Source organism: Equus caballus, chromosome 15, assembly GCF_041296265.1.
Source record: "Equus caballus isolate H_3958 breed thoroughbred chromosome 15, TB-T2T, whole genome shotgun sequence".
NCBI classification, from domain to species: domain Eukaryota; kingdom Metazoa; phylum Chordata; class Mammalia; order Perissodactyla; family Equidae; genus Equus; species Equus caballus.
The window spans coordinates 29,906,014-29,924,896 of NC_091698.1; positions in this window are offsets into that span (position 1 = coordinate 29,906,014).

Below are 18,883 nucleotides of genomic sequence, written 5' to 3' on the forward strand. Positions count from 1 at the left end.
ATAAGAATACTAACATTGATCACAACCATGCACTATTTCCTTCATAACAGCTCTAGGAGCTTAATGCTGTCATCATGCCCCATCTGAAATGAAGAAACCGAGGCATGGAAAGACCGGGAAAAATTTCCTAGTGCCACATCATCTTAACCTGGAGGATGGGGGCTCAAGGGTCTGAAGGCACACAGATGCAAATGAGGAAAGAGATTGGGGGAAAAACACGAGATTTTGCTTATCTAATAGAGAACAATCCCAGTGAGGGACAAAAAGAGAGGGGATACCTAACAAATAAACAATGCGGCCACACCGGGTGGTCATTGGTGATCTTGGAGTTTGAGAAAGCCATGCCCCAAATGTAGAAGCGGGCACAGAATCAAGGTGAATACGCCTGAGGGGCCTGTGCCGGGGAAAACAGCTTTGGGAAGGCTAATGCCCAGAATAAGCAGCGGCTACCACAGGGCCACAATTTCACAAGGGCTTTCAAAGCTACTTGAAAGGCGGAACAACAAGGGGACAGGGCCCTGCATGGAGAAGACGCTAAAATGTAAAGACTGGCCAAAAAGGAGTTGGAGCCAGCAATCTCAATTTAGCTTCCCTAGAAAGTTCTCCAGAATGTTCCTTAAAAAGGTAGAACCTGGGACCGGTGAGAAGACACTAAGACGCCCTCGGACACACTAAATGAGTTATTCTTCAGCCCAGGCAAAGATGGGAGCTCTGACATGACCTCAGAGAAGTGCAGTGATTAAACCCTGGGAAAACCGTCCATTTTTCAAAAATTGCAAATGAATCTATTGCTCGATGGCAAGCCCTGGGAGAATATTCTAGAATTATTGTCCATGCGGATTGAAAATATTTCACAAAGAACATGGGAGACGCCATGGGTTCCTGTCCCCCAAATCAGCCAGGATCTTTTGCGATTAAACAGGTGCGTCTGGTAAGCACTGTGCACCTAAATACTGTCAGCAAAGCAGTTGACAGTCTTTCAGGATATTCTTGTTTTTGAAATGGAGGAATGTGGACCAGGTGAAAACAAGGTTAGATGGATTCCTAGCCAGTTGAAAAACACTGCCCAAACGGGATGATGGACATCTGGAAGCCTTGTTAAGGAGGATTCCTAGATCCATGCCAGGAGCCGTGCCCTTCCACCAGCCCTTGTGGCGTCCTTAGAGTGTCCTTTGACGCCGCTGATGGGCAGGAATCAGAGCAGCACCATGGCCAAGAGCATCACTGCTGGGGACCAATGCAAATTCTGACCCACTGACCGCTGCCTGCACACCCTAGGCAGATCGCTTCCTCTCTTGGAGCTGCGATTTCCCTCTTCACCTGTACAATGGGAATAATAACAGAGCCTGCCCATGGTGTGTTTGGCAGGATGGGGTTGGGGTGTGGAAAGCACGCAGCGCAGTGCCCGGCTGCAGCTAGTGCTGTTGTCCTCATTAGGCTTTGGCCCTGCTGCTGGCCTTCTCTGGGCTGCCCCAGTGCCCTGAGCGACTTGGGAGGCAAGGGACCTAGATTTCCACCTTGGTTCCCCGTTATGGTCTTGTGACTTTGGTCACAAAAACTTGAACAAGGATGTCAAAGGCCCGTGTGTCAACTGTATGGGTGATTCCAGGGACTAGAAGCTGAGAGGAACAATAAATACAATAAATAACCAAATCATGAATGACTCAAACTCATTTCACCTTGATGGAGCAGGAAACCAAACCGACAACAACATCCATAAAAACTGAGTCACAGTATCTGTCAATAGAAACCCTGAGAATTGAAAATGCAACACCAAAGAACATGCCTATTTTGTCAGCTGCCTATGTGAAAATAAGATCTGGGGAAGAACCCAAAAGTCCAACAAAAGCGTGTGAAATTGCTAAGGAAACAAAGTGCCCGGGCAGCATACACAGCTCCGAAGGCTGAGAACTAGGAGTCAGCTAGAATATGCTGACACCGGGGATATAAATGGAAACTATGCTACAAGATGAAAAGCCAAAGACCAAATGATACCTAACTGATGGATGCAGTTGTGTAGAAGTGTTCCATACAAATTTATAGAAACTGGAGACATTTTTTCTAAAAGTTGTACTGTCACTCTCAGGACAAATGAAAATCTGCTGATTTTGCTGTTGTGGGGTAATGGCAGTTAGTGATGGATGCAGTTGCTAAAAGTCAACGTGGCTTATTTTGCATCAGTGGAAGTATAATGCCCCTACCGGGGGTGTGCCCACAGGGGCTCGTCCAGGTACCAGGTGTGACGGCACAGGTAATGGGTGTGGCCACCCCACACAAGCTTGTTCAGGTACTTCTGGACTGACCTTTCGAGAAGAAAATTAACAATAGCTTCCAGATAGATGAAGAAATTAAATGTGGAAATTGAACTCATTGTACGACTAAACGAAAGCAGAAATGATCACTTCTGTGCACCTGGGAGCGATGAAGACTTCCTCATGATAAAATTAATGGGAATAGTCACAGAGGAAAATATTAGCAGACATAAAAAAATTTAAAACTTCTCAGTCCTAAATCACCAGGACAAAATTAAAAGGCAAGAAAAAACTGGGGAACATATATGACAGGTAGTGGGTAAATTATGTGTGTGTGTATAATTAACCAACTATCTGTCATGTATGTTCCACAGTTCTAAACACAGAAGGTTTTATTTATGTTTATAGGCAATTTATTTGGTCCATTATAGTGGGCAAGTTCTCAGCTAGATGCACAGATCCAAGCAAAGTGTTCCTGGCCTAAAGCAGGAGCCAGCCGGCTATATAGGACTGAGCACCAAGGCCAAGGAGCAAGCGCCAGGTTTCAGAGTCAGACCCGGCCAGAGCCCCTGAGCCGAGGGTGGGCTCGTGTCCCAACATGGATGGCTGCTTTCTTCTCTCTGCTGGGCACACTGCAAGGCATGTCTCCAAGATCACCTCATTTCAGGGACATCAGGGGAACAGAGATTAAAGAAACAGAGCCCATGTCCTGGGGCGCCTCACCGTTGCTGGTTTGCAAGTCACATACCAGCCTGTAGCAAGAATTTTAGAATATTCCAGTAACAAGGGGCCACAGAGCAGCAAAACCTCTGTGTCTGTTTAAAACACACACACTAACAGAAAAGTGGGCAAAAACCATGAAAAGGCATTTCGAAGGAAAATAAATGCAAAATGGTCTGGAGGAAACGAAAAGATGCTCAAACTCCCAAAGATCCAAATAAATGCTAATAAAGACAGCTAACATTTCTCTTTCAAGATGCCAAGAAAAGATGACAACAAATACACGGGTCCAGGGACAAAGGTGACAGCGTAGGTGGGGGTGCTGCTGAGCCTCCCCGGCTGGCACTCACTAGCTGCTTGTCTCGAGTAGTTTATTTAAGTTTCTGTACCATGGGCTGGAGAGAACCATAATTCCTGTCTGACAGGCTGTCAGGAGCATCGGCTGAGCTCACGCTACCCCGGTGGTGACACCTCAAGGAATTTTTTTTCTAATTAGAGGTAAGCAAGCAGGGTGTGGCTAAATAAATCCTGATACATTTCTAAGATGAAATATTGCACAGACGTTAAGCACACTGTAAGAGATTATCTCCTGCTGAAAACTGCAATAGCTATTATGATCCCGATATTGAAAACACACACATACTTTTTTATATCCAGAAAAAAAAATGGCTAAAATTTCATCTTTTCTTTCTAATGATTATCTCCAGGTGATGAGCTTACAGGTGCTTCCTTTAGAAAAAACAAAAGCTATAAGGACAAAAAAATGGTACTGAGGCTAACCAAAGTCAAAACAAAGCAAATCGTCCTATATTGTGTCCTAAGAATGTCGATTGGCATGTTTGCGTGGCTGGAAACCTCGAATTACGTGAAACAGCTGGAGAAGATGACTACGTGTGGCCTGCGGGAGATAAGGTTTTGTGGGGGTCTGACATCTCTCTACACGTATTCGATGCACGTCATATCAGACTGTGTCCAGTCTTTCCCTCTGGAACCGGATGTCACCTGCATCTCAGTGACTGCACCATTTAGGGAAGAAGATTGGGACTCTCAGGCCTAAGAAACCTGGGGCCAGTCCTGGGTCCCAGGGAGACTCGCCCTGTCGCCAGTGGGCATCTTGGCCAGGAGAGCTGGCGTGGCCCGCCCCTCTTCTGGGGGTTCCATGGAGAGGTCTCCTGCTCTGCATAGGGTTTGGATTTGATCATTTCTTTTTCTCTTTAAGATGGAAACCTATAAACTAATTAATAATGGGACAAAGAGGTGGAGCCAGTGTAACCGTCAGCAGACGAAGGCTGAGGAAGGGGATGTAGCATCATCCTCAGGGATACCCGACCTTACACAGAAGAGCGACATTGGATTCATTTCTGAGACCTTCCACCTGCTGCTCTGTGACACCCGGCAGCAGTGACAAAATTAGCCCCGAAATTGCTTCATCACAGTTCAGGAGAATTTAAATAATTTCTCAGTGGATTAGCTCTGTAAAACCTGGCTTAAAAAGAAGAAGGCAACCAACCCAATGACACAGATCAGATGAGCCCAGGAGCGGAGGGGGAGTGATCGGTTTCCCAGTGGGAGCCAATCGATCATCAATACGGATTGTCCATCACTGGCCAGGATAGAGTCAATGTGACTGCTGAGGTAAACATTAGAGGCGGGCAAATATGGCGCCAATATCCATTCCCCACCCCAAAGTTTAGGTCCTAAATTTCCTTTGGGAAGCCCGCCATTAGTGGCCAGGTATGCTGGTTGGGTGGGTCCCCCCACCTGCTATTTGAGGAGCAGACCCTCATTGGCCTAAGCCATTTAGCTTGTTCCTCTGCCCTTACTTCAGGCCCATGTAACCTGAGGGGCCATTTGCAGAGCTTCCCAGTAGACAGAAAGCCTCTCTCTTCTGCCCAAGAGGCCCTCCCTGGATGGCACAGGACAAGGCCTGAGGAGCTGAGTGGTGGAGAGGAAGCGGAGGGCCGCCCTCTGGCATCCTGCAACGTGGGGGAAGGTGCGAGATGCACCTCCATGGTGGGGCTCACGCCTTGTCCAAGATAAGAGCTCCTGCCGGATGTTTCCAGCTCCTGGGCCGGCACACTCTCTCTGTTGTTCGAGCCAGTTTGAGTTGGGTCTTCCGTCTTTTTGCACCCCACACTGCTCACTGGCAAAATGCTGACCGGAAGTCACATCTAGTTGAGGAGAAGACTTGGTTGTTGCATCTCTGCCTTTGGGGACCTCTGATGAGCAGCTTAAGGAAGATAAAACCTGCTTTTACCTTACTGTCCAGATAGTATTTTCAATACTTTATTCTGAAAAGATGAATCACTCTAGGAAGGATTTCTGTAAACTTTTGTGCCCATCACCTGGTCTGACCCAGGGCAGGGATGGTCTGAGGTTCGTGGATTGACTGAGCCCCAGGTTCTGGTACAGCACCTGGTCTACTGTCTGGGATGCGGGCGGGTCCCGCTGCTTACTGAGTCCCTGAGTTTTGGTGAGTTCTGTGTGTGTAATACACAGAAAGTGATCTGTCAACTGTAAACCAGTACAGACAGAATTAGACATTTGGTGTAAGTTACTGTTTGACAAAAGCTTTTTTAAAAGATCTAGTAAAATGATTGTGGTTTAGTTTTACCAAACAGCGTCCACCATTAAGAAATAAACCACATGATTTGCAAGATTTGACAGCGTAGATCAATGAGTCTTAAATCCTTCACTAGAGCAGAGAGAAAGTGGCTCTGTTTCATTGGAAGGAAGTAGCCCACTGGAGACAAGGACATATCTCTCGAAAACCCCCATTGGGTCCAAAAGTTATGGGAACACTTCTCAGGTCCTGAGGAGGCCAAGATTCTTGGGATACAGGCACATACATATTTCTACTCTTCTCTGGAAGGTGAAGATCAGCCAAGGGCTACTAAGAGATGAATCATATGTTTCAGGTTAGGACTGCATTTAGCAGAAAACTCCAAAGGATAGAAGCATAAACATAAGTGTTTGTATACCCCTAGAAAACTCGTGCCGAGCTTGTTTCTTCTTGTCTTTCTGCTCTACCATCCTAGCACTGGCCTCTACCCTCAAAGTCACAAAAAAGCTGCAGGAGCTCCTGCTCTCACATCCACGTCCCAAAGGAGAAAGGGAATATCTCCACAACAGAGTCAGCTCCTTTTAATTTACCTTCCCAGAAGTCCCATACTTCTACTTGTATCTCATCAGCTAGAAATTAGTCACATGGCCACAGGGAACGACAAACGAGCCTGGAAAATGGAATCTTTTAGTTGGGCGCATTACCACCCTGGATAAAATTAGGGTTCTCTTGCTAAGTCAATGGGAGGATAGAAATGGGGTAATGGCATAAGAGAGATTCATTGGTAAAATACTATTCAGTAAAAAACTGCAGACATGGATGTTTCTGCATTCAGAGACACACACAACCAAAACTTCTTATTTATGGATATTTTCAGTGAGAACTGTCGCAGAGGCTGGGGAGGGTGAGAGGCGTTCACGTTCAAAGGTCTGCTCTCAGGTGGCTCCTCCAGCCAGGGCAGCAGAGACCTCGATTTTTTTCCCAGAGCAGCTGCAGCCTGTGGCAGGCTGTCCCTGGGGCGTCAAGGTGTCTCACAGAGATGTAATTTGCCTCTTATTTGCTCTTCCTGTCTGCCTTTTGCCTGCCCTTTTTTTTTTACTGTGCTGAGTCACCCCTAGAGCTGCAGAGGGGGGCCTTTCTATCCAGGGACACTGGGATCAGAGCCCTTTCACCCACTTGAGCAAATGAGCAGCGAGTTGCTGGGCACCAGCGCCAGGCACTTGAGGTATAACGTTTCAGTGACTCCTCACGACAGCCCCGTGCGGAAGGCCCTGTCCATAGCCTGGTTTCGGGCTCAGGGGAGTTAGGTCACTTGACCAGGGTGCCAGTTCAGCAAGGGCAGAGCTGCAGCCTGCAGTGCCAGGCAAGAAGAATGAACGTGAGAAGGTCAGAGGCAGAGCCGGGCATGCCGGCACCTGCTGTATCCACCACCCTCCGCCAGGAGCCAATGCCCTTTCTCTGGCACCAGAATCCTCCATGCCCAGCACACACCGTTTAGGTGGGCTGCCTGACCCAGAGGTGGGCAGATGTCCCAGAACCACTAACCGGCACATCACACGACCCAGTCCCACTGACCAGTCCAGGATGGGCAGCTGGTCCTGTCATGCCATTCCCAGGGCGTCTGTCACCTGGGCTGCTGAGAGGACAGGGTGCAAGCTGAGCTGCCGGCAACCAACTCACAGCCACCTCTAGGGGCAGGATCCCTGCAGGGAGCCAGTACTGAAGGAGGCGGGGCAGAGAGATGGGTGACCCGGACCCAGTCCTGGGGACGTCATTGAGTCAAGCCAGCCCTGGACTTCTGAGCTGTTGACCAATAAATGTCTTTCTTAGCCACTCTGAGTTAGGTTCTTCCCTCACAGCCCAAACGTCTGGACTTTTTACACAGGGCAAGTAGCATGAAAGCTCACCTTCAAACCACTGGGGGCCTGCCTGCAGGGGAAGGGGGGTGATGCAAGAAGGTTTAAAACATGATGGAAGGGGAAGTCAAGCGAACAGCTTATATCTTCTTATTATATGTAAGATTGTGTTTTCTAAAGTGAGGAGCATTTTTCTCTGTATTTTAAACCATAGATGAAAAGGAAGTTCTCTGGGGATGTTTCCTGGTCTGGGTTCTGAGCATACACATCTCTGCTCCTCAGAGCAGAAAGCCCAGAGAGAGCCGAGGGCAAGCTGGGCCTCGGGGAGAGGATGGAGGTGGCATCCAGATCAGTGGGGAGAGACGGGGCATCCAGGAAACAGGACTGGGACAACAGGGCAGCCATCGCAAAAAATAAAGTCGAATCCTTACTTCAATTATGCATCCAAATAAATCTACAGAGATCAGATATTTAAATGTGAAAAAAAGAAACCATAAAAGTACTAAAAGAAAATATTAATTATTATTTTTTCGCTTCAGAGGGAGGAATGCCTTTATTAATATAAACACAAAATACAAAACTAAAAAGGGAGAAAATTGATAAAAAGGACTACATGAAAATCAAGTTTTTTTGGCATAGCCAAAGCTACCATAAACAAACTCAAAAAGCAAGTGTGAAACTGGGAAAACCTGTTTTAATTAATATCACAGAGAAAGTACAAATATCCCTAATATATCAAGACTCCTATAAATCAATAAAGACCAACAATCAAAGAGAAAGATGGGCAAAGGATGTGAACTAGGAGACGCGGGAACAGACACAAACGGCCTTGAGCACGTGAAGAAACGCTCCACATCATTCGTGAAAAGAAGAACGCAATTTACATTTAAACCAAGGTACCATTTTTCATCCTTCAGACTGTCAAATTTTGGTCACGTGCCACGTTCTAAAGATGTTTGAAAATGGGGCCCCCTGTCTCGTCCTGGTAGTTTGTAGACTAGCACAATTTTGATGGAGGGCGATTTGGCAATCTCTCTCAAATCTGCAAATGGACTGATCCCCGGGGACTCCGTCTCTGAGACTCACTGACAGATACTCTCACACATGTGTGAGCTGCGTGACATTCAGGCAGCTTTGCCCGTATTTACCAAAGACTGGACACAACCCAACAGTCTAACATTCTGCAACTGATCAAACAAACACTGGCCCAGTCTGCTACCCTTTATGTAGCAAAATAAAGTTCCAGCTTGTGTCTGCAAAGAACAGCCTCAGGAGGATCCCTAGGCATCTGATAGTGGTGGTCACCTCTGGGGACCCTAGGGGACAAGGAAGAGAGGGAGATGCTGCTCCATACACTGGTTGCATCTTTGACATCTTGTACCACGTTCAAGAGTTATCTATCAAAAATACTTCTTAAAATTTAACAAGTAAGATACCTGTGGGCTTCTTTCTCCCCAGGGAGAGCCAGACACAGCAGGTGGGTAGCTGAGTGCCCAGGTGGACGCCATCCCAGTGCGTGGCCCGGGGTCTGCGACATGAGGACGATGTGGTGGCAGGTCCCACCGGCCCAGCTGTCTGCGTGCGGAGGCATGCTCCACGCTCCCTTGTGGCCGCCACCTCACGTCTGGGGCTTGCTTGCACCCCCTCCCCTGCTCTGAAGGTTCCACCTAATGGGATATCAATGAGTATGCATGAGTGATGAATCTTGTAGGCTCTCAGAATCCTTTGGCGGTAGGCGGAGGAGAACACGTCTTAAATTTAAATGACTACCATGCTGACGCCCTGAGCATCCGGAGGTGTTCACTGACAGGGAGTGATTTTATGGCCAAGGCACTTCCACAGCTCCAGCTCGCCTCGTTTTACTCCTCCTCAGGGCGGGTTTCACGTAAAACCCCACAGTTTGCCCTTCTCACCCCACCCCAATGAAGAATGAACTCTCACGGACACTGGCCCCGAGAGGAGGCGAGCCCGTCGCAGGCCCCACTGCCTCTGCAGTGACGCGACGTGCACCTGTCCCAGTGTCATCACGCTCAAGTTTCTGGCCTCAGGGTCTGTCTTTCGAATCTCAGCAGTCGTGAGGGACGACCTCACGCGAAGCCCCTCGTGGCCTCGTTTGTGACTCTGCTCCTTGGCTCCCAGAACAGGGGCCTGGAGTGGAGAACAGACTCATTTCTTGTTCCACAGAGAAAGTTGGCAGGAGCCAGGTCCCAGCTGTCACTCTGGGAAGGACCGGGCTCATCTTGGCATCAAGGGCCTGGCCAACTGCCTGCGAGGTTAGGAGTGAGTTTTCCAGAAGCAGAGGCTGAAGGCTGGCTCAGCCCCTTTGGAAGGATTTGGGGTTCCCTGGGACCCCCGTAGGCCTGACCAGAGGCCAGCCGTCACGTGGGTCTGATCAGAGGGCGTCTGGCCTGCGTGGCCCTGGGGACGGACCAGGTACTCTTACAAACGGGGCATGTTTTCAGATGAGCTAATGAAGTGCCGAGCGAGAGGCCTGGAGCCACTCAGCTATGCATGAGCCTACCTGTGTGTGTGTGTGTGCACCAGTGTGTGTGTGTTCACATGTGCTGTGATCGTGCATGTGTGCACTGTGTGTGCATGTGTGCGCACCATGCCCACGTGGACACCAGGCATATGCAGCATCCCCCTGCAGCTGCCCATATCTGCTCTGGGGTCTGACTGGAATCCCCTTCCAAAACTGGTCTTTTTACACAAGGTCAGTCCCAGAGAACCCGGCCGCCTGCCATGGAGGATCAAAACATCTGGGTGCCAGTTGTGGCAAACAGGGCTGTTTCCTGGGGCAGAGCCGCTGCCTGCGAGACGAGGGCTGACCTGTCCGTGGACAGAGAAACAGAGTTGCTTCCTGTGCCTTTGATGTCGCGCCCCGAGGGGCAGCCTGGGCATCCCTTTGGTGCCACTTCCCTGGCTCAGGAGGAAAGGACTCTGCAGGCTCACGCTGGGCGGGAAGCACAGCTGCGTGTGTTTCTGGTTAAGAACAAGATGAGGGAGGACTTTCTGAAAGGAAGAAGGACAGAGGCGGAGGCAGAGTGGGAGACAGGGACCACCGACATGGACAGGAGCCGGACAGGGTGTGACGGGACTTGGGAGACAAGGAGGGCCGTGGGTGAGCCCACACCTGAGTTTCTCTGGTGAAATCCCTTGAGGGCTGAAGAGAATGATCACAGGTCCCACAGCCGCGGGCTTCTCTGGGTCTGGGGGGGCGGATGTGAGTCCCTAATGATCGTTTCTAGTCTGCTCTGGGCTTGGACTGCCTGCCCCAAGGAGCCTGTTGAGGGAGCTCACAGAGTCTCTTCGCGATGGCGTGGGGGGTTGTGGGGGTCCTGAGAACATCAGCCACTAGTCCGCCGGGGACCTTGGGGAAATCATCCCCCTGCCCTGGGCCTTGCTCTCCCCGTGGGAAAGGCGCTTTGGCCACACTAGCCGACCAAGTGGACTATCTGAGGGCAAAGAAGGGTTTGGAAGCAGAAGCCAGAGCGAGTTTGTGAAATGTGAGTAAGTTCAGTGGCACACAGAGGACTTTTCCTGAAAAGCCGAGACATCGCCACAGTCACGTCAGCAGGGACTGCACTCCCAGAACATGTATGTGGGTAGAAGGAGCACAGGCAGCCAGCGGAAAGGGGTCAGGGGGCCACGACTTGCACATCCATAGGAAGGCAAGCATGTGGGTGCATGTGTGTGTGTGTGTCTGTGTTGTTGGGGGGGACGGGCAAGTGGAAGAGCCCCGAGTAGTAGATGGAAAGTAAAAGTACTGAACACTCCGCTGAAGCCATTGTTTTTCTCCTGGAGGCTAAAAATCATGGGCAGGTGTCCAACAGCCACATTAGGATAAGAAATGTAATCTGTTTATAATCAGTTTGCAAAATACCTCTCGCTGTATTGTGCACTAAGTGTGCAGTGCCCCGTGACCTGCGGGACGCTGGCCTGGGCCTGGGGTCCATGGCAAGAGCCCTGGAGCCGGCTGGCCAGGGTTTGCCAAGCCCACTCCTCCGCTCACTCGCCTCGGTTCTCAATCCTCTGCGTCCCTCTGGGGGGATAAACACGTTCCCGAAGACGACAGCTGGAGCATCTGCGAGCCTGAGGACGCTGCTGCTCCCTCCCTCGCTGGAGCCACTGCTGCTACCGTAGCAAAGACTTGAAATGACCTTTCCAGGTTGGAAGGCGCCCCCGAGGTCATTCAGTCCCACTGCTGCAGGAAGCCCGGGTCCCTGCAATAACCTCCTAGGAGATCTCCTCCACTCCTGGATGAGCTCTGGGCTGCCCTCGCCCTGTAATGCATCACGTCCTTCCCTCATCTGAAGTTTCTAGGTCTGCAGTGCCGGCCACTTTTCAGAGCAAAGAAAAGCAACAGCCAGCATTTACTGGGCATTTCCTGTGAGCCTGGCACGGCCTTGGCGCTTTACATGTGTCACACTCATTGCCTTTGAGGGAGATGCCATCATTACCCCATTTGCAGATGTGCAAATGGAAGCTTGGAGGGCTTAAAACAACTTGCTCAAACTCTCACCATTAGTGGGATTAGCGTTGGAGCGTGGGTTTGAACCCAGGTTTTTCCAATTCGAGAATCCCAGCTCCCTCCCATCAGACTCTGCCATTCTCTCCCTTCCACAGAGACATCCACGAAGGCTTCTCTCAGAACCGTGTAGGTCCATCGCCACCCCACTCCTCCCCTGGAAACATTCTCTAGCTTTTTTCTGGATCCTTCCTTCTGGCCTCTGCAAACTCATATCCCCAAAGGATACTCAGTCCCTCTATTCAGAATTGAGTGAATGAGAAAACACAGTGCCTAATCTACTGAGATGATCATGTGATTTTTATTGCTCATTTTGTTAATGTGGTGGATCACATTGATTGATTTGCAGATGTTGAACCATCCCTGTGTCCCTGGTATAAATCCCACTTGATCGTGGTGTATGATCCTTTTAATGTATTACTGTGTTAGGTTTGCCAATATTTGGTTGAGAATTTTTGCATCTATGTTCATCAGTGATATTGGCCTGTAATTTTCCTTTTTGTGTTGTCCTTGTCTGGTTGTGGGATCAGGATGATGTTGGCCTCATAGAAAGAGTTTGGAAGTGTTCCCTATTCCTCAATTTTTTGGAATAACTTGAGAAGGAGAGGTATTAAATCTTCTTTGAATGTTTAGTAGAATTCTCCAGAGAAGTCATCTGGTCCTGGATTTTTATTTTGGGGGAGGTTTTTGATTACTGTTCCAATCTCTTTACTTGTGATCAGTCTATTCAGATTCTCTATTTCTTCTTGATTCAGTTTTGGAAAGTTGTAAGAGTTTAAGAATTTATCCATTTCTTTCAGATTGTTCGATTTGTTGGCATATAGTTTTTCACAGTATTCTCTTATAATCCTTTGTATTTCTATGGTAACCATTCTAATTTCTCCTCTCATTTCTAACTTTATTTATTTCAGCCTTCTCTCTTTTTTTCTTGGTAAGTCTGGCTAAACGTTTGTCAATTTTGTTTATCTCTTCAAAGAACCAGTTCTCGCTTTCATTGATCCTCTCTACTGTTTTGTTTTGTTTGGTTTGGTTTCTATTTCATTTATTTCTGCTCTAATTTTTATTATTTCCCTCCTTCTGCTGACTTTGGGCTTTTTTTGCTCATCTTTTTCTGATTCTGTTGGGTGTAGTTTAAGATTACTTATTTGAGATTTTTCTTGTTTGTTGAGGTGAGCCTTTATTGCTATGAATTTCCCTCTTAGAATTGCTTTTGCTGCATCTTATAAGAGTTGATATGATGTATTCTCATTTTCATTTGTCTCCAGATATTTTTTATTTCTCCTTTGATTTCTTCATTGATCCAATGGTTGTTCAGCGGCATCATCTCAATAGATGTAGAGAAAGCATTTGACACTATCCAACATCCATTTATGATAAAAACTCTGAATAAAATGGGTATAGAAGGAAAGTACTTCAACATAATGAAGGCCATATATGACAAACCCACAGCAAACATCATAATCAATGGTGAAAAACTGAAAGCCATCCCTCTGAGAACAGGAACAAGACAAGGGTGCCCACTCTAACCTCTCTTATTCAACATAGTACTGGAGGGGGCTGGCCCCATGGCTGAGTAGTTAAGTTTGTGCCCTCCACTTTGGCAGCCTGGGGTTTGCCAGTTCAGATCTTGGGTGTGGACCTACACACCGCTCATCAAGCTATGCTGTGGCGGCATCTCACACAGAAGAACTAGAACAACCTCAAACTAGGATAGAGAATTACGTACTGGGGCTTTCGGAAGAACAAAAATATAAAAAAGGAATATTGGCAATAGATGTCAGCTCAGGGCCAAAGTTTCTTACCAAAAAGCATACTTTAAAAAACAAAACAAAACAAAACATAGTACTGGAGGTTTTGGCCAGAGCAATTAGGCAAGAAAAAGAAATAAAAGGAATACAAACTGGAAAGAAAGAAGTGAAACTCTCCCTGTTTGCAGATGACATGATTCTAAACATAGAAAACCCTAAAGAATCCATCAGAAAACTATTAGGAATAGTCAACAACTATAGCAAAGTCGCAGGGTACAAAATCAACTTACAAAAATCAGTTTCGTTTCTATACTCTAATAACGAACTAGCAGAAAGAGAACTCAAGAATACAATCCCATTTACAATTGAAACAAAAGAATAAAACATCTAGGAATAAATTTAACCAAGGAGGTGAAAGACCTATTCACTGAAAACTATAAGACATCATTGAAAGAAATCAAAGCTGACATAAATAAATGGAAAGATATTCCATGAACATGGATTAGAAGAATAAACATAGTTAAAATGTCCATATTACCTAAAACAATCTACAGATTCAATGCAATCCCAATCAGAATCCCAATGACTTTCTTCACAGAAATAGGACAAAGAATCCCAAAATTTATATGGAACAACAAAAGGCCCCAAGTAGCAAAAGCAATCCTGAGAAAAAAGAACAAAGCTGGAGTCATCACACTCTCTGTCAAAACACACTACAAACCTATAGTAACCAGAACAGCATGGTACTGGCACAAAAACAGACTCACAGATCAATGGAACAGAACTGAAGGCCCAGAAATAAAACTACACATCTATGGACAGCTAATCTTCAACAAGGGAGCCAAGAACACACAACAGAGAAAGGAAAGTCTCTTCCATAAACGGTATTGGGAAAACTGACAGCCACATGCAAAAGAATGAAAGTAAACCATTATCTTACACATACACAAAAATTAACCCAAAATGGATTAAAGACTTGAAGGTAAGACCTGAAACCATAAAACTCCTAGAAGAAAACATAGGCAGTACACTCTTTGACATTAGTCTTAGAAGCATCTTTTCGAATACCATGTCCTCCCAGACAAGGGAAACAAAAATAAAAATAAGCAAATGGGACTACATCAGACTAAAGAGCTTCTGCAAGGCAAAGGAAACCAGGAGCGAAACAAAAAGACAACTCACCAACTGGGAGAAAATATTTGCAAATCACATATCTGACAAGGGGTTAATCTCCAAAATATATAAAGAATACATACTACTCAACAACAAAAAGACAAACAACCCAATCAAAAAACAGGCAGAAGATACGAACAGACATTTTTCCAGAGAAGATGTACAGATGGCCAACAGGCAAATGAAAAGATGTTCAACATCGCTAATCATTATGGAAATGCAAATCAAAACTACAATGAGATATCACCTCATACATGTCAGAATGGCTATAATTACCAAGACAAAAAATAACAAATTTTGGAGAGGATGTGTAGAAAAGGGAACCCTCATACACTGCTGGTGGGAATGCAAACTGGTGCAGCCACTATGGAAAACAGGATGGAGATTTCTCAAAAAGTTAAAAATAGAAATACCATACAATCCAGGTATCTCACTACTGGGTATTTATCCAAAGAACTTGAAATCAATAATTTAAAGAGAGTTATGCACTCCTATGTTCATTGCAACATTGTTCACAATAGCCAAGACATGGAAGCAACCTAAGTGCCCATTGACTGACAAATGGATAAGGAAGATGTGGTGTATATAATGGAATACTACTCAGCCATAAAAAGGGCAAAATTACCCCATTTGCAACAACATGGATAGACCTTGAGGTTATGATGTTAAGTGAAATAAGCCAAACAGAAAAAGACAAACACCACATGACTCCACTCAGATGTGGAAGATAAACAAACACATGGACAAAGAGAACAGATTAGTGGTTACCAGAGGGGAAGGGGTTGGGGCGTGGGCATAAAGGGTAAAGGGGCACATATGTATGGTCACGGATAAAAATTAGACTATTTGTGGTGAGCACAATGCAGTCTATACAGAAACTGATAAGCAATAATGTGCACCTGAAATTACACAATGTTGTAAACCATTATGACCTCAATAAAACAATTTAAAAATAAATAATTTAAAAAAAAAACCATAGCGGGCTGGCCCAGTGGCACAGCAGTTGAGTTGGTGTGCTCCACTTTGGCGGCCCGGGGTTCAGCAGTTCGGATCCCAGGTGTGGACCATGCATCGCTCATCAAGCCATGCTGTGGCAGGCATCCCACATATAAAGTAGAAGAAGACGGGCACGGATATTGGCTCAGGGCCAATCGAGGAGGATTGGTGGTGGATGTTAGGTCAGGGCTAATCTTCCTCAAAAAAAAAAAAAAAGATTGTGGAGAACTCATTCCCTTATTCTTATAAAAAATAAACAAGCTTGTATGTGGAAAAAAAAAAAAAACCATAGCGGCTAAAAGCAAGGGTATTAGGATCAGACAGACCCAGCTTAGAATGATTTAGTCTTGTGCTAACCTTGGGCAAATTACTAGGCTCTCTCTGTCAGAGAGCACCGTGCTCCCGCTCACCCACTGGGCGGGTGTAATTGTTCCAGGAGAGAAAACAGGGCCGTGTTTGCATGTGAACCACAGCTCTGTGAGGGGTGTGTGGTAACAAGTGTGATAAGGCGAGAAGGACCTGTGGGTGGATGTCCCACCACCAAGTTTCACTCCTTCCCCAACTTCTGACTTTAAGAATCCCCCACCATCAGGAGAGGACTTGCTCAAGGACACACGAACCGGGAAGCCCCGAGCCCCCACAGCATGGATGTGGCATTCTAACTCCGTGCTAGCATTTCCTGGGGGGAAGCACCTGCAGAAGTGGGGAGAGGGCGGGCAGAGGGGCTGGGGAAGCCCAGGGGTGTGGCAGGCCTGAAGTCCGCCCTTCAGGAAGCGAAGGGGACGGTCCGCTGACCGACACCTGGGCAGTGGGCACGGACCTCTACTCTCAGGCCTCCTGCTGGGGAGTCCCGTGCCGTCTTGGCCAATTGCTCCCTCTCTGGGACTTGGGTCTTCCACCCTTTAGGGATGATGGGGAGGTCATTTCTGAAATGCATGAATTCCCAGGAACAAGCGAACTTTAAAGACACAGACTTTTTAAAAAGATCCTGGTGTCTTTTTCAAAACTCACCTTCCCTAAGGCTCCTCCTCTGACTTCCCCCTAGGTGCCCCCCCCAACCCCCAGAGCTAAAACGACACCTGCCTCCCCTGGGCCACCTGTCAGCCTCTACCCACTTACTCGGCTTTCTTCTCCCTTCGTGGCTTGCATTGCTAACCAGTGTTCGCTGTCTATGTCTCGTCTGGCTTATTATCTTTCTCCCCCACTAGAATGTCAGCTGCACCAGGCAGAGGTCCACGTCTGCCCTCTTCCTTGCTGAAACCCAGGCCTAGAATGATTCCTGGCACAGAGGACAGGCTCGGTAAACAGTGGTTAAATGAACAAATGAATGGATGATGGAATGACTCTTTATATCATTTCAGAAAATCAGGCTCAGCATGTCAGAGCTGTAAAGCACATTTTCAAACATTATTACCACTAAACCCTGTATTCAGATGAAGGTTTGTTCAGACCATTAAAAAAAAAAAAGGCTCCAGATTAAAATGGCTCTCCTTTGCTTTATCCATAATAGCCAAAACCTAGAAACAGCTCGGGCACCCATCCACAGGAGCAGGGATCCACAAACTCTGCATATTCATGCGATGGAATACAACTCAGCAATGGAATACAACTCAGCAATCGGAAGGAAAGGACTACAGAACATGAATAAATCTCAAAAGCATTATGCTGAAAGAAGAAAGCTGGACACAAAAGAGTACACCAGGTATGCTTCCATTCATGTGACATTCTAGAACAAATAAAACTAATCTAGGATGTTAAAAAACAAAACAACATTTACCTCTGGAGGAGGGTTGGGGACAGGGATTGACCGGGAAGGAGGACAGGGGAATTCTGGGGTGAGGGACCAGTTCGATATCTTGATAGAGAGGAGGTCATACTCCTTGAATGGTCCACTTAAGATTTGTGCACTTTAATGTAAGTATAATCTTAGCCCCCGAAAAGGAAAATATAAACCAATCCTGAACTATAGTTAATGACATGCATGCTGAGATATTAAGGGGTGAATATTTGCAACTTACATTGAAATGGCTCCAAAAAGTAAGAGGAGGACTTTCTCTTCCAGGAAGTTGGAATAGACATACTTACCCCATTGCCCCTGCTACCTACCATGGAAAACCCTGGGCATATGGAGAAAACAAACATGAGAAGACTCTGGAAGGCAGAGAGAAGCCAGACCGACTAGAGACCTTAGACTGGAAGAACAACACGGCGGTATTTCTTTTTGGTTTCTTTTTGTCTCATTTATCCCAGACATGGCACAGAAGAAGCTAAGAACTCAGAAATTCCAAAAGGGAGCAGACAAAAAAGAAGCCCCAGCAAAAGCCTGCTCTCTCCAGCCAAAGGACCTGGAAAGTGGCAGCCTAGGAAGACACAAAAAATTCAGGCGATAATCATTCCACTGCAGCCAAACACTACAGAAAATACTGCAGCCCTACCCCATCAGCAAAGGCTAAGTGGGGAGCCTAGCCATGCACGCTCAGCAGGCTGTAACAAGGCGCCCCAACCACCCAGCACACCTCCACCCCAGGGTGGTGTCTGAGAAGGCTGAGCAGGTTGTTGCGAGTTTCATCCGTGCCCAGCGGTAACCGGCTCCTCCATGGCATCAGTGGAGACCAGTGGGGAGCCTGGATTTCACCCTCATCCGGCAGTAACGAGGCTCTCCTCCCTTCCCCCATGGGGTGGCTCCCAGGAGGCCTAGGGGGAGTCACGACTCACTCTACCTCTCGATGGTAAAAGGCCATGTGGGAATAGCAACCAGGCACTGTGATGCGTCCACATGAGGGAGCTGTGAGCAGAGGCCAGGTGGGGAACCTGGACTTCTGCCCCCACCTGGTAGTAATGAGGCCACTCACTCCCACCCCAGCCTCCCCTCCTGAAGCAGTATCAGGGGAAGCCAGTTAAAACAGAAGGTCAAAATTAGACCCAGTATCTCACAACATCATATCCCAAATGTCAAGGTTTCAAGAAAAAACTGCATATCATACCAGGAACCAGGGTGATCTCAAACTGAATAAAAACAATATTAATAAATGCTAACGCCATGATGA